This window comes from Ziziphus jujuba, chromosome 2 (genome assembly GCF_031755915.1).
Source record: "Ziziphus jujuba cultivar Dongzao chromosome 2, ASM3175591v1".
In the NCBI taxonomy this organism is placed as follows: Eukaryota; Viridiplantae; Streptophyta; class Magnoliopsida; order Rosales; family Rhamnaceae; genus Ziziphus; species Ziziphus jujuba.
The window spans coordinates 23,951,938-23,963,820 of NC_083380.1; positions in this window are offsets into that span (position 1 = coordinate 23,951,938).

Consider the following 11,883-nt stretch of genomic DNA (forward strand, 5'->3'; position numbering starts at 1 on the left):
TTTCACACAAATTAAATAAGCAATATGTACATATTTATTTTAATTAAAGGGCTCCAAAAGATCGAAAGAAGTCAATTAAAAAAATCCAAAACTTAATTTGGACCAAACCACTATCATCATTATATGCAGAAATAGAATCCGAATGCTTCCATGAAATAAAATATATAAAATACAATATAATGATTTGATCTAGACTCTGGTACCAATTGTTAGTGAAACCATAATATGAAAATTAAACATGCATCAAATGTAGCACTGTAAATCCAAGATCTTTATAGATACGTATACTATATTTAATGTGCTAACATTTTATAAACATTGGCAGCTTTTATGTGATGCATCTAGATATACGTCGTTTTCAAAGCTACATGTACCTTTTTTGAGTTACTAATTTTAGACCAGTATTATACTATTTCTCTTGGTGTCATTAGGTCCATATATCTCTTATTTGTTATAGTGCCTTCCATTAGGTCAGATATAGGTGATTGTTTTCCTTATGATTCTCTTATCATTTACAATTCTCTTGTGATTCTAGTGTTGAGTTTCAACTTCCTGATATTTCTTTTTCATGTCACATTTTTTATTCCAAAAACACTAGCAATATTTCCACCAAGTGGGCCAATGTTTTATACTCCCTAAAATCAAATAAAGAGATAAATCCATGAAAAGTCTGTTCATTTATAAGGTCATGTTTAGGTTCATTCATGCTACTAATCATGAGGCTCTCATTTTTCCCATTCTCATTTATAGGATCTTAGAGGCTCATTGTTTGGATTGATATCACTCTTTCTAGTGAACTTGGCATTTTTGCTTGGTCACCCTATAATAGCCTATGCTGAGCTTGAGGATCAGCCTGTTAAGTCTCCACATGTTGCCCCCATTCCTTAATCTTCCTTGGATTACCTTATTAAGTGATTTTACAATAATGTTGACCTTTTTTAGATTCCATTGAGCATCATTGACATCTGGACATGTTCTTTATGGAGCGAAAGTAGAACCAGTGTGACTAGTGGGCTTACCAACAATTTTAAATTCCCTCTGACCAATAGCACTATCTATATCAATGTGTTTCTCAATATGACACTAATGGAGCTCCTTATTCATTCACAGTGCTTATTCTGCTTCTTTCAATTTTTCTAATGATATTTTCCCACCAGATACACATGAAAAGTGATTTTTTTCTTCTTTTTTTTTTTTTTTTGGTGCTTCATGGTTGTACATGAAATTTGAGTTTTCTTTCATAATTTTTTATTTTTATTTTTATCAATGTACATTTTTATTTTTCTTCGATACCATTTTGTATTGTTTTGTATTGATTCCCTATTTATTTTCTTGGTTTGGTTTGTTTATGTTTTTCTCTTTGCCATTTTTAACAAAAAGGAGGAGATTTTAATGTTTTACACATTGTAAGTTGTATATTCCATATCATTATTGGTTTGAAGGGAATGTGTAACTCATTCACTCATTTTTTGAGCTTGAGTATTTATTTAAATGTTTAATTTAAGGGGATTTATAATTATTTTTTGTTTATTATTGTGTAATTGTGTGCCTCTTTTTTTTTTTTTTTTTTTTAGCCATACATGCATTTCAAGGGTATGTTACTTGAAAGTGTGAAGGAATATAGTGCTTGAAAAACCCTTTAAATTTTATGACCATTAGACCTAACTAGTGTTGTATGTATGTTTTGAGTATCAAGGTGCACTTGTGTAGTTTGGGTAGGTTTGTATAGATCAAACATGTTGTATTCTTTTTTTTTTCTTTCCTAAATTAATATGTGAAAGAAATGTTTTCTCATGAAATGCCAAAGGGGGAGATTGTTGAGTCAGTTTTTGTGTGTTGATAATTTCTTATAATTCAAAACACTTAGGTTCAATTAGTTTTCATCACTTATTTCTTAATATAAGATATTTTGAATTGTTAAGACATTATTGATGTTTGCTTTTCTTTTTCTTCGTCTTAACCAATTAAGCTATATTTTACCTCTTACATCTTATCTTTAAATATCTTAGTGTGTTTTCAAAATTTTTTTCCAAAATTATCCATTTATGTTTTTCAAAATTATAAGATATACCTCAATCTTCTACCTAAATCATTCTCACAAATCTGCCTCAATCAATCTCCCATTTTCCTTTTAGATCTGTCCGACTGTCTTTTTTTATGATTGTTCTCTCCTCTCTCCCTCCCCCCCTTCTCTCTCTCTCTCTCTCTCTCTCTCTCTCTCTCTCTCTCTCTCTCTCTCATGCTTTAGTTAAAGCTTTGATTGCAGTTGTCAAATCCCTCTCTCAAATCTCTCTTTATGCTTGATTAAAAGTTTCTATCCTTCAGATCTCTCTTTTTAGCGCCTGCTATTAATATGTTGGAGATGCTGGAGATTGAATATTTATGAAAAATAAAGAGTTTTGAGAAGGAAAAGATAGAGAAGGAGATCCACAAAGATGGAAGGCTTTTAGTTTGTTACTATTTAGCCTTATTTTGAATAGGAATCTTGATTTTTAACAATAATATTATGGCAAATTTATTCATTCAAATATGCAAAATTAATATTATTAGAAGAAGTTTTTCTATTACAGGTATGGGTGCAAATATCCACAATATTGTTGATATTTTCATCAATATTTTTGTATTTTTTAAATGTTTGACAACAATAAAGGGGTAAAATTTATATGTCACTCATATTAATCAAATTTTTAATTTATTGTTAATTGTCGTTGATGTCGACAATTATTGGTAAAAATTGAAGAAGAAATATGGATTTTTATAGAAATATCATAGGAATGTCAAATTTATCAGTGGTTATCGTTAGACATGTTTATAGTGCTGATATACATTATTTGATTACCAATTTCTTGAAGTTCTTCCCCGTTTTAAAAAAATAAAATAGAAATAAATAATAATAATTAAAAAAATATGTATCTTAGATAATATTCATCGTAATTCTCAAGTTTGGAACTTTGACCTAGATGAAAATCTACATTTCTCTTAAGTTGTAATTAGAAAAATAACATTTAACTATTATTTTTAATTAAGATTTTAAATTTATAATAATGTTTAATCAAGCATTGTGGCATGTAATTAAAATAACAATACTTTGGCATTATCATTGTTATTACCGTCATTATGACATAAGAATAAATTGGGTATATATATGTATATATACATATATTATTAATTCCAGACAAAATTGCATACTTTGATTTAATTTAAAATTTTAAATACATGTTTAATTAGTTAAATTTACAATATTTGGGTACTAAATAAGTATTGTATTTGTTTTAATATTTATGGATTATTTTGTTACAATTTTTATTCTAATTATTATATTTATTTTTTTTTACTTTTTTCAAAGGTATTAAATATTTCTTATCTAAAAAATCTATGTTTTAAGTTAAATATTTATAGTTTGAGTAATTTTTTTTTTTATATTTCCGTTAACATCTTCATAAAATTATACGCTTGATATTTTCATTGATACCTACATTTTCATCAATGACTAAGGATAATAATAACTTTTAATAAAACTTCATTATTAAGGTATTTTTATATTTAGATGTTTTAAAAAGAAAAAACAAACATGTCAATTTAGATTTTTGTATTAAATCTTATGTAACATTAAGATGCATCTATATCTATTTAGCTTTAAGAGGGGAAAAAAAACAAACGGGACCTTGATTGTAGAAATATTACCCAAAAGAGCTTAAAAACAACCATTTACAAAACTGAAAAATAACCCTTAAAACTTTATAATAACTCCTAATACTCGGACAACTATTTGCAGCTCTATATGTGTTAACTTTAATATAATTTGGTGTAGGAGCTAATCAAGCAACCGGAATTATTCTAAGAGCTTTTGTAGATTTACCAACAATATGAAGATTGTACAAAACCAATAAATTCAAAAACCGACATATCTATGAAATCATCCTAAACCAAATTGGCCTACCAAATAACTTTCCAAAAATAAAAACAAATTGAAGGATGCACCAATGGTACAATAACCCCTTCAACACAGTTTTGATTTCAGGTATACTACATAGCAACTATACTTATAGCTTTCTAAAGATTAAAAAATTGTGAACTTAAATTAGAATCAAAAGCTTTAATAAAAGAGATTACTAAGTGAACTTGAGAGGTTAAGAGCTATTTGAAAATAAAAACAAATGCTTTCCCATATTTCATTTGCATAAGCATAGGTAACAAAAAGATTATTTAAATCTTCAACATCTCGTACACAAAGATTACAACATGAAGGAAACAAGAACCTAAGATGAGAAAGATAATCGTCATTTGGAATTTTACGATGCAAAACCCACAACACTAAAGTTAATCTTGTAAGAGGAATAAAACTCCTCCAACTATACTTTACCTAAACTAAAAGCTCTTGCCTAGTCTTTAACAAATGAAATATTAGCTGACAACAAGAAACAATCACTAATGATGAAGGTAGCTTCACTAAAGTAGTAGGAAGATTCCTTAAAATCACCATGTCTTCAATCAATTTAGTAAACTACACATTTGTTTAAATGCATCTAAAGGAAGCCAAGAATCATCGGTGCATAAGAAATCCACAGCTAAAATATTAAAATCCAAAAACCTGAGACTGACAATCAATATGAATTACAATAAGAGAGCTTTACAAAATGTCTTGCCTAAATTTCACAAACAAACCAACTGTCATCGTCCATCTACTTTTAAACATGAGCAAAAAATATAACTCCTTAACTACTAGTCAAATAGAGGAACTAATATTGCTGGCATAATTTCTTTTCAACACTAGAAGATAATGAGATCTCAGAAAAAGGAAAGTAAAATAATTGTTTGTAAAGAAATTCCAAGTCAACTTACCAAGCAAATCACGGTTCAAAGTGATCAATATTTTATTTCTAAGCCACTCCCTTTAAGATATTTGCAACAAACATCCTAGGAAATTGTAACAACTTTCCTCTTATCAATCGATCCTAACCAAACAAAGTTCCAAATTGCCTAATTTATAGATTTAAGTAGATCAGTTAGCCACTTGTAAACCTTAAATGTATGAACAAATGTAAAAATGATACCCCAATTTTCTAAACACACCCTGCAGACTATTGAAAGAATATTTTCCTCCTAGTAGAAATTTTGTCCAAAATCCTATTCGTAATAAATTTGAGATGAGCTGATTTTATATTATGTTTGAAGAAAGAAACTCCTAAATAAGTGAAAGGAAAAGAGTCAATCCTCATACCAACAAGCTGTAACAATTGTGTTCACCGATTAAAAGATATGGAACAACTAAAATATATATCAGACTAAGAACAACTAACAATTTAACTAGAAAAGAGTTTCATATAACTCAAAAGCATGTGCTATTGCACTAATACTTTTAACCAATCTTTTACAAAAAAAAAAAAGCAAAATATCATCCACACATAAAAAAATGAGTGAAGGATAAGAGATCGTATCCAAAGTTCCATTGTCTGTAAGCTTGAAGATATACATACTTAAAAATTCCCTAGCAAGATTAAAAAAAATAATGTAGACAACGGTCGATTTATCGTGGGAGTAATAGAGGCAGCTACCCTTACTGTCAAATTTTTTAAATTTTTATTAGTACCTCTATTTTTACTTAAAAAAATTTATAAATTCACTATTATGCCCTCACACTTTAAAGGATAAGTTAATAAATAATCAATTTTAATAAATTAAAAACTTTTGAAGCCTCATACAGAAAGATTATAACAAAAAATGTCATTAAATGCACTTTATCATCAAATTAAATCCTTATTGAATGAAAAAAAAAATGTAAATGACTATGAATTGGTCTTTTATAAAAAAAAATGAAGAGAGCTTCTATATGTGTATTTCTTTTTTATTTCTTTCTTTTTCCTTATCTTTCAAAGCTTCTCTTATGTTTCAATTGAATCATAGATCAATGACTCTTTAACAAATTCTTAAAAGATATATTTATCTATATTAAGTATATTTCTTTAGAGTATTAAATTATGCTTTTTAGATACTTCTTCGAAGGTTTATTTTTATTTTTACTAGCATTAATTCTTGTGTGATATACGGTATGTGAAATTATAATATATAATTTCAAAAATAATCTATAATAATTAATTATATTCAAATATAATGATGACATGTGAATTTTTTTTTTACTATCTTACTTTTACATATAATATAAATAATACTTTTATATATAATATAAATAATATACACATATATATAATATCATAAATAATAATATTTAAGCTTTGATGTTATTATATATTACATGCACGTTTACATACAAAACTTTAAATTATATAATATATATATTATTTACTATTGAAAATAATTTAAAATAATCTAAAACAGTAAATTAAGAATAAATAGAAATTAGATATACCGAAATAAATACTAATAATAATAATAATATTGAACAAAAAAAAAAAAAAAAAACAAAGCACGTTCATTCATTAAACCCTTTCAACATTACTATTTATTATAAGTTTAAAACCTCCCAAAGTCTTAGTAGTTGAACTTTAAACATTCAAAGCATCTAATTAGTATTGATTTGATTGATAAAATTAACCTGTTCGGCCATATTTGAAAACTTATTAAAACTTTTATTATTATTAAGTATATTTGGATCTTATTTTTTTTTTTCAATCTATATCATAAAGTTTGTCAAGAACTAAAAATTTAACATCTATATATAATATTATTCAATTATGGAATTCAAATTTAAAAGTGTGCTATCTAATTTTTCTCATGCTCATACCACTTTCATACCTATTTAATTTTTTCCATTTATAGAATTCAAATTCAAATTCAAATGTATTATTTGATTCCTTGCAAATAATTAATTTTTCTATATTAAATCCTTATAATATGATTTAATTATTATTATTATTATTATTATTTATCCTATAAACATATTTTTGCCTTATAAAATAATTTATTTATGGAATTCAAATTAAAAAATATTTACCTATTTATTTTTCTCCATATATGGAATTCAAATTTAAATATATTTATATAATTTAATTTAAATTCAAATGTATGTTGTTTAATATTTTTCATCTATATAATTCAAATTCAAATTCAAATGTATTATTTGATTTCTTGCAAATAATTAATTTTTCTATATTAAATCATCATAATATCAATTAATTATATTTATTACTATTGGTATTATTATGATTATTATAACTTATTTATGGAATTTAAATTAAAAAATGTTTACCTATTTTTTTTTTCCATATATGAAATTCAAATTCAAATTCAAACATATTATTTGATTCCTAACAAATAATTAATTTTTTTATATTAAATCCTTATAATATAATTTAATCATATTTATTATTATTGTTATTGTTATTATTATTATGATTATTATAACTTTATTATTATTATTAAAACGTATTTATGGAATTCAAATTAAAAAATATTTACCTGTTTATTTTTTTCATCTATAGAATTTAAATTTAAATTCTAATGTATTTATATAGTTTAATTCTAATTCAAATGTATTATTTGATTTCTTGCAAATAATTAATTTTATTATGTTAAATCTTTATAATATAATTTAATTATATGTATTATTATTATTGTTATTATTATTATAAAATATTTATGGAATTCAAATTAAAAAATGTTTAGCTATTTATTTATTTTTCCATATATGAAATTCAAATTCAAATATATTTATATAATATCTTCTATTTATGGAATTCAAATTCAAATTTAGATATATTATTTGATCCTTTACAAATAATTAATTTTCCTATATTAAATCTTTATAATATAATTTAATCATGTTTATTATTATTGGTATTGTTATTATTATTATGATTATTATAACTTAATTATTATTATTAGTACAACTTATTTATAGAATTTAAATTAAAAAAATGTTTATATATTTATTTTTTTCCATCTATGGAATTTAAATTCAAATTCAAATGTATTTATAATTTAATTCAAATTCAAATATTTATATAATATTTTTCATCTATGTAATTCAAATTCAACTTCAAATGTATTATTTGATTCTTTGCAAATAATTAATTTATCTATATGAAAACCTTATAATATAATTTAATTATATTTATTATTATTGTTATTATTATTATTATTATTATTATTATTATAACTTAAAAGATGTTTACCTATTTATTTTCTACCTATGGAATTTTAATTCAAATTTAAATATATTTATATGATTTAATTCAAATTTAAATGTATTTATATAACATTTTCTATTTATCAAATTTAAATTAAATTTAAATTTAAATGTGTTATTTGATTCCTTACAAATAATTAATTTTCTGTATTAAATCTTTATAATATAATTTAATTATATTTATTATTATTATTATTATTATTTTATAATAATAGATTTTATATATTTTTGGATAGATCCATAAAAAATAAAAAATAAATTCATACTCTTTCAATCAATTATATGATATTATAATAATAATAAAAAATATATTTATGGGTAAAACTAATAAAATGTAAAAAAATCTCGTACTTTTAAATAGTTGCTCAATTTGGTATTGATTAATATTTTAATAGGATCATAAATACTAAAAAGAATGAAATATGATTTTCTTTTATTAATGCTTTTGGAGAGAAATTGGAAGAATATGAGGATGACACGTGACACTAACTATTATACTTTTATAGATCTTATAGATTTTTTTTTTTTATAGTCTTATTTGATTAAAAATTGAAGATGTTTCATATTACTTTCATGCATTTATTTATGTTATATGTTATTAGATTGTTGGTGCTTGATTTGAACATAATTGAGTAAAAATTTTGGTAGTTGGTAGTCAAAATAATTATATTATGTTTAATGATTCTAAATACTAAATGGATTTTTAATTTGAAGATTTTTTTTCCAGCTTTTTATAGAAAAAACATTTTTCTTCTTACTAAAGGATAAGGTAATAAAAACAAAAAAAACCCAGTAAAGAACCTTTTAGATTCTTCAATTCATAGTGTATGTGTATAAGCTATTTTCAAAATATGTTTGATGCTAATATATGTTCATTACTTATTTTTAAAATTTATATAGTTAACATATGTCGTGATATAATTTTGGATACTATGTTTTGTTTAAATTATTTCAAATAGAACCGATGTAGAAAAATATTTACTATATATTTCATAAATTAAATAATTTTTAAATTCATACCATGACAAGCAGTGAAGTGCCAAAATCATTACTGACGTGGCAAAAGTTTAAGAATTAGAGTTTGAAAATTTCTATCCTCATTATCCAAAAACCAAAAAAAAAAAAAAAAATCCTCTTAATTTGCCCCCACCACCTTAAATTCCTTGCTCCTCTTGAATGAAGATAGTGGATCATTTTCCCGGGCCCCGTTTCAACATCTAAATAACCTTGAGGACATTGAACAAGAACGAAATTGTAGCCGAATTGGAAATATATATTATCTGGTTACAGAAACTAGCTGAAAAACCAAAAATTCTTTAAAAATAGCAATAATAAATGTCCACCTCATTGAATCGAAAGCATTCCTAATGTCAATCTTCTCTGTAACATTGCCTCAAAAGCAATGCTTGTTCAATAAATTAGCATAATTCAAGGCAATTGTAATGCAATCCTCAATATGTCTCTCATTATTGAAACTAAATTGATTTGGAGAAACAATTTGGCTTACAATTAAAGAAAGACAATTAGACAACAATTTAGTAACGATTTTATGCAAAAAAATTTACCTAATACTATTAGTAAAAACTAATCAGTTATAGCTAGAATCATAAAACTAGAATTCAAGCTAGGAGAAACATTGCCTGAAAAGAAAGACATTTTAATTGTTAAGATAATATCAACCCTCCTAACAATGATTAAAAAAAAATCCAGCAAAACCATTAGGGCCTAGAGCACTAATGGAGTTTATAGAAGATTGTTTGTTTCAGCTATTCATTGAGAATAACTGCCATGATGGCAGCATTATCGTCTTCACCTTCCAATCTTGGCAAAACACCATTTAGAGGATCAAAATTATTAACCATAGAATTATTAGTAAAAAAATTCTTGAAGTAAGATATAACATGAGATTAAACAGTCTGCTTATCCAAAACCATGAAACCATCAATGCAAAGAGAAGCTAAGGAATATTAAGACTTTCTAATCTTAAGCAAAAGAAAGTAGAGGTTTTATCCCCATCATGAAGACATTTGATTCTGCATTTTTTTATCCTGCAACATTTGCTGTTTACACTTTTGAAGCTCATCGAAATTGGAATGAGCATGAACTTCATCTTGAAATAAGAACTTAGAAAACCCATATGTGGCAATCCTCTCCTGAAATTGAATAAGTTGTTATTGAACCTCCTCAATTTGAGCATGATGATTCCCAAATATATATATATAGTCAAAACCCATAAGTTACAATTAAATCACCTTAATTTTGCCATCATTTTAAACATACCAGCATCGAATCACCTAATCCAGCTTTCCTTTGTCATATCTTTAAAAGAATTGTGAGAGATCCACATAGATTGAATAACGTAAAGGATGAGGTTTCAAATAACATCCTTTGTCATTGTAACCATCAACTAATTGTGATCTGAATGATATCCGGGCAAAAAACATAAGTAATTGAAGCCCAAAAATCTAAAAAAGTTGAAAAGCACAAAGCTCTATCAAGCTTAGACTTCATAGAATTGCGAGCACCCATCCTTGTCCAAGTGAAGCTTGAAATTTTTAGTGTCCAATTGAAATAAGTTAGCATCATTAATGGCTAACTAAAACTCCTCACAAGCAAGCCTCGAAGGAAAAGAACCAGTTTTCTCCTGAGTTTTGAGAATTGAATTAAAATCCCCAGTTAATAATCAAGGATTGATGATAGAATCATACAGAGTTTTTAAACTATGGTACAACACATGAGCATACATAAAAAAAAAACAATGCAAGGTTTCATTAAAAATTACCTATATACATCTACAGCCGCAAAAACACAAATGAAAGATAACCATAATAACAATGATATTATTATTATTATTATTTGTGCAACAAAAAATAGCTATCAGTCAATTATATTTTAAAGTTTCGAATATCCTAATAATAAAAGACTTTAACAACTAAAAGATATAGGAGTTAAATGCAAAAATATTTATGTCTATTTGTCTATGTTTTATATTTTCAGTGTTTTAAACATTATTTTAAAAATAAAAAATAAAAAATAATTTTTATTTATTTTATGAAAATAAAGGATGTATAACCAATAGTGTTTGAAAATAATTTTTAATTTAAAAAAATATAAAACAGAAAATATTTTTTTAATATTTTTTAAAATTATTTTTGAAAATTGAATTTATTTTTATTATAATTTTTTTTTTATTTCATGAAACAGAAAACTGTTATAAAATTAATTGGTCAAACAAACTCTTAAAATCTACTACCAATAAAATAACAGCCAAAAAGTTAGCTCTAGAGCATAAAAGCCAAGACGAAGAAATAAGCAATATGAGAGCCAACACTATGCTGAAGAATTAAAAGCTATAGAGAGAAAATAATCTACGAAGGATGCATGCATGGCGGATGAAGAGAGAGATTCTCTCAATGTGTGTAGGAGACTTCTATAGAAGATGAGCCACACAAAATTCTCTTTCTTTTGTAACAAATATTTGGCTTTTGATTTTTCTTTGAACATTATGTTTTTATTATTCTAAACCAAAAATATTGGTACAAGTAGGAGTGATGCTTGCAAATTTCATAACAATATTGATGCTAATTCGATATTATGATATTATATTGATAAAAAGAAAAAAAAAAAATCAAAACTAAAGGCATTGGATCCTTTTTAAAAGCTACAAATAAATGAGTTTTTTGTTTTGGTAACGGATTGGAGATTTTGATTGACTTTGAAAAAGCTTTATCATTTCG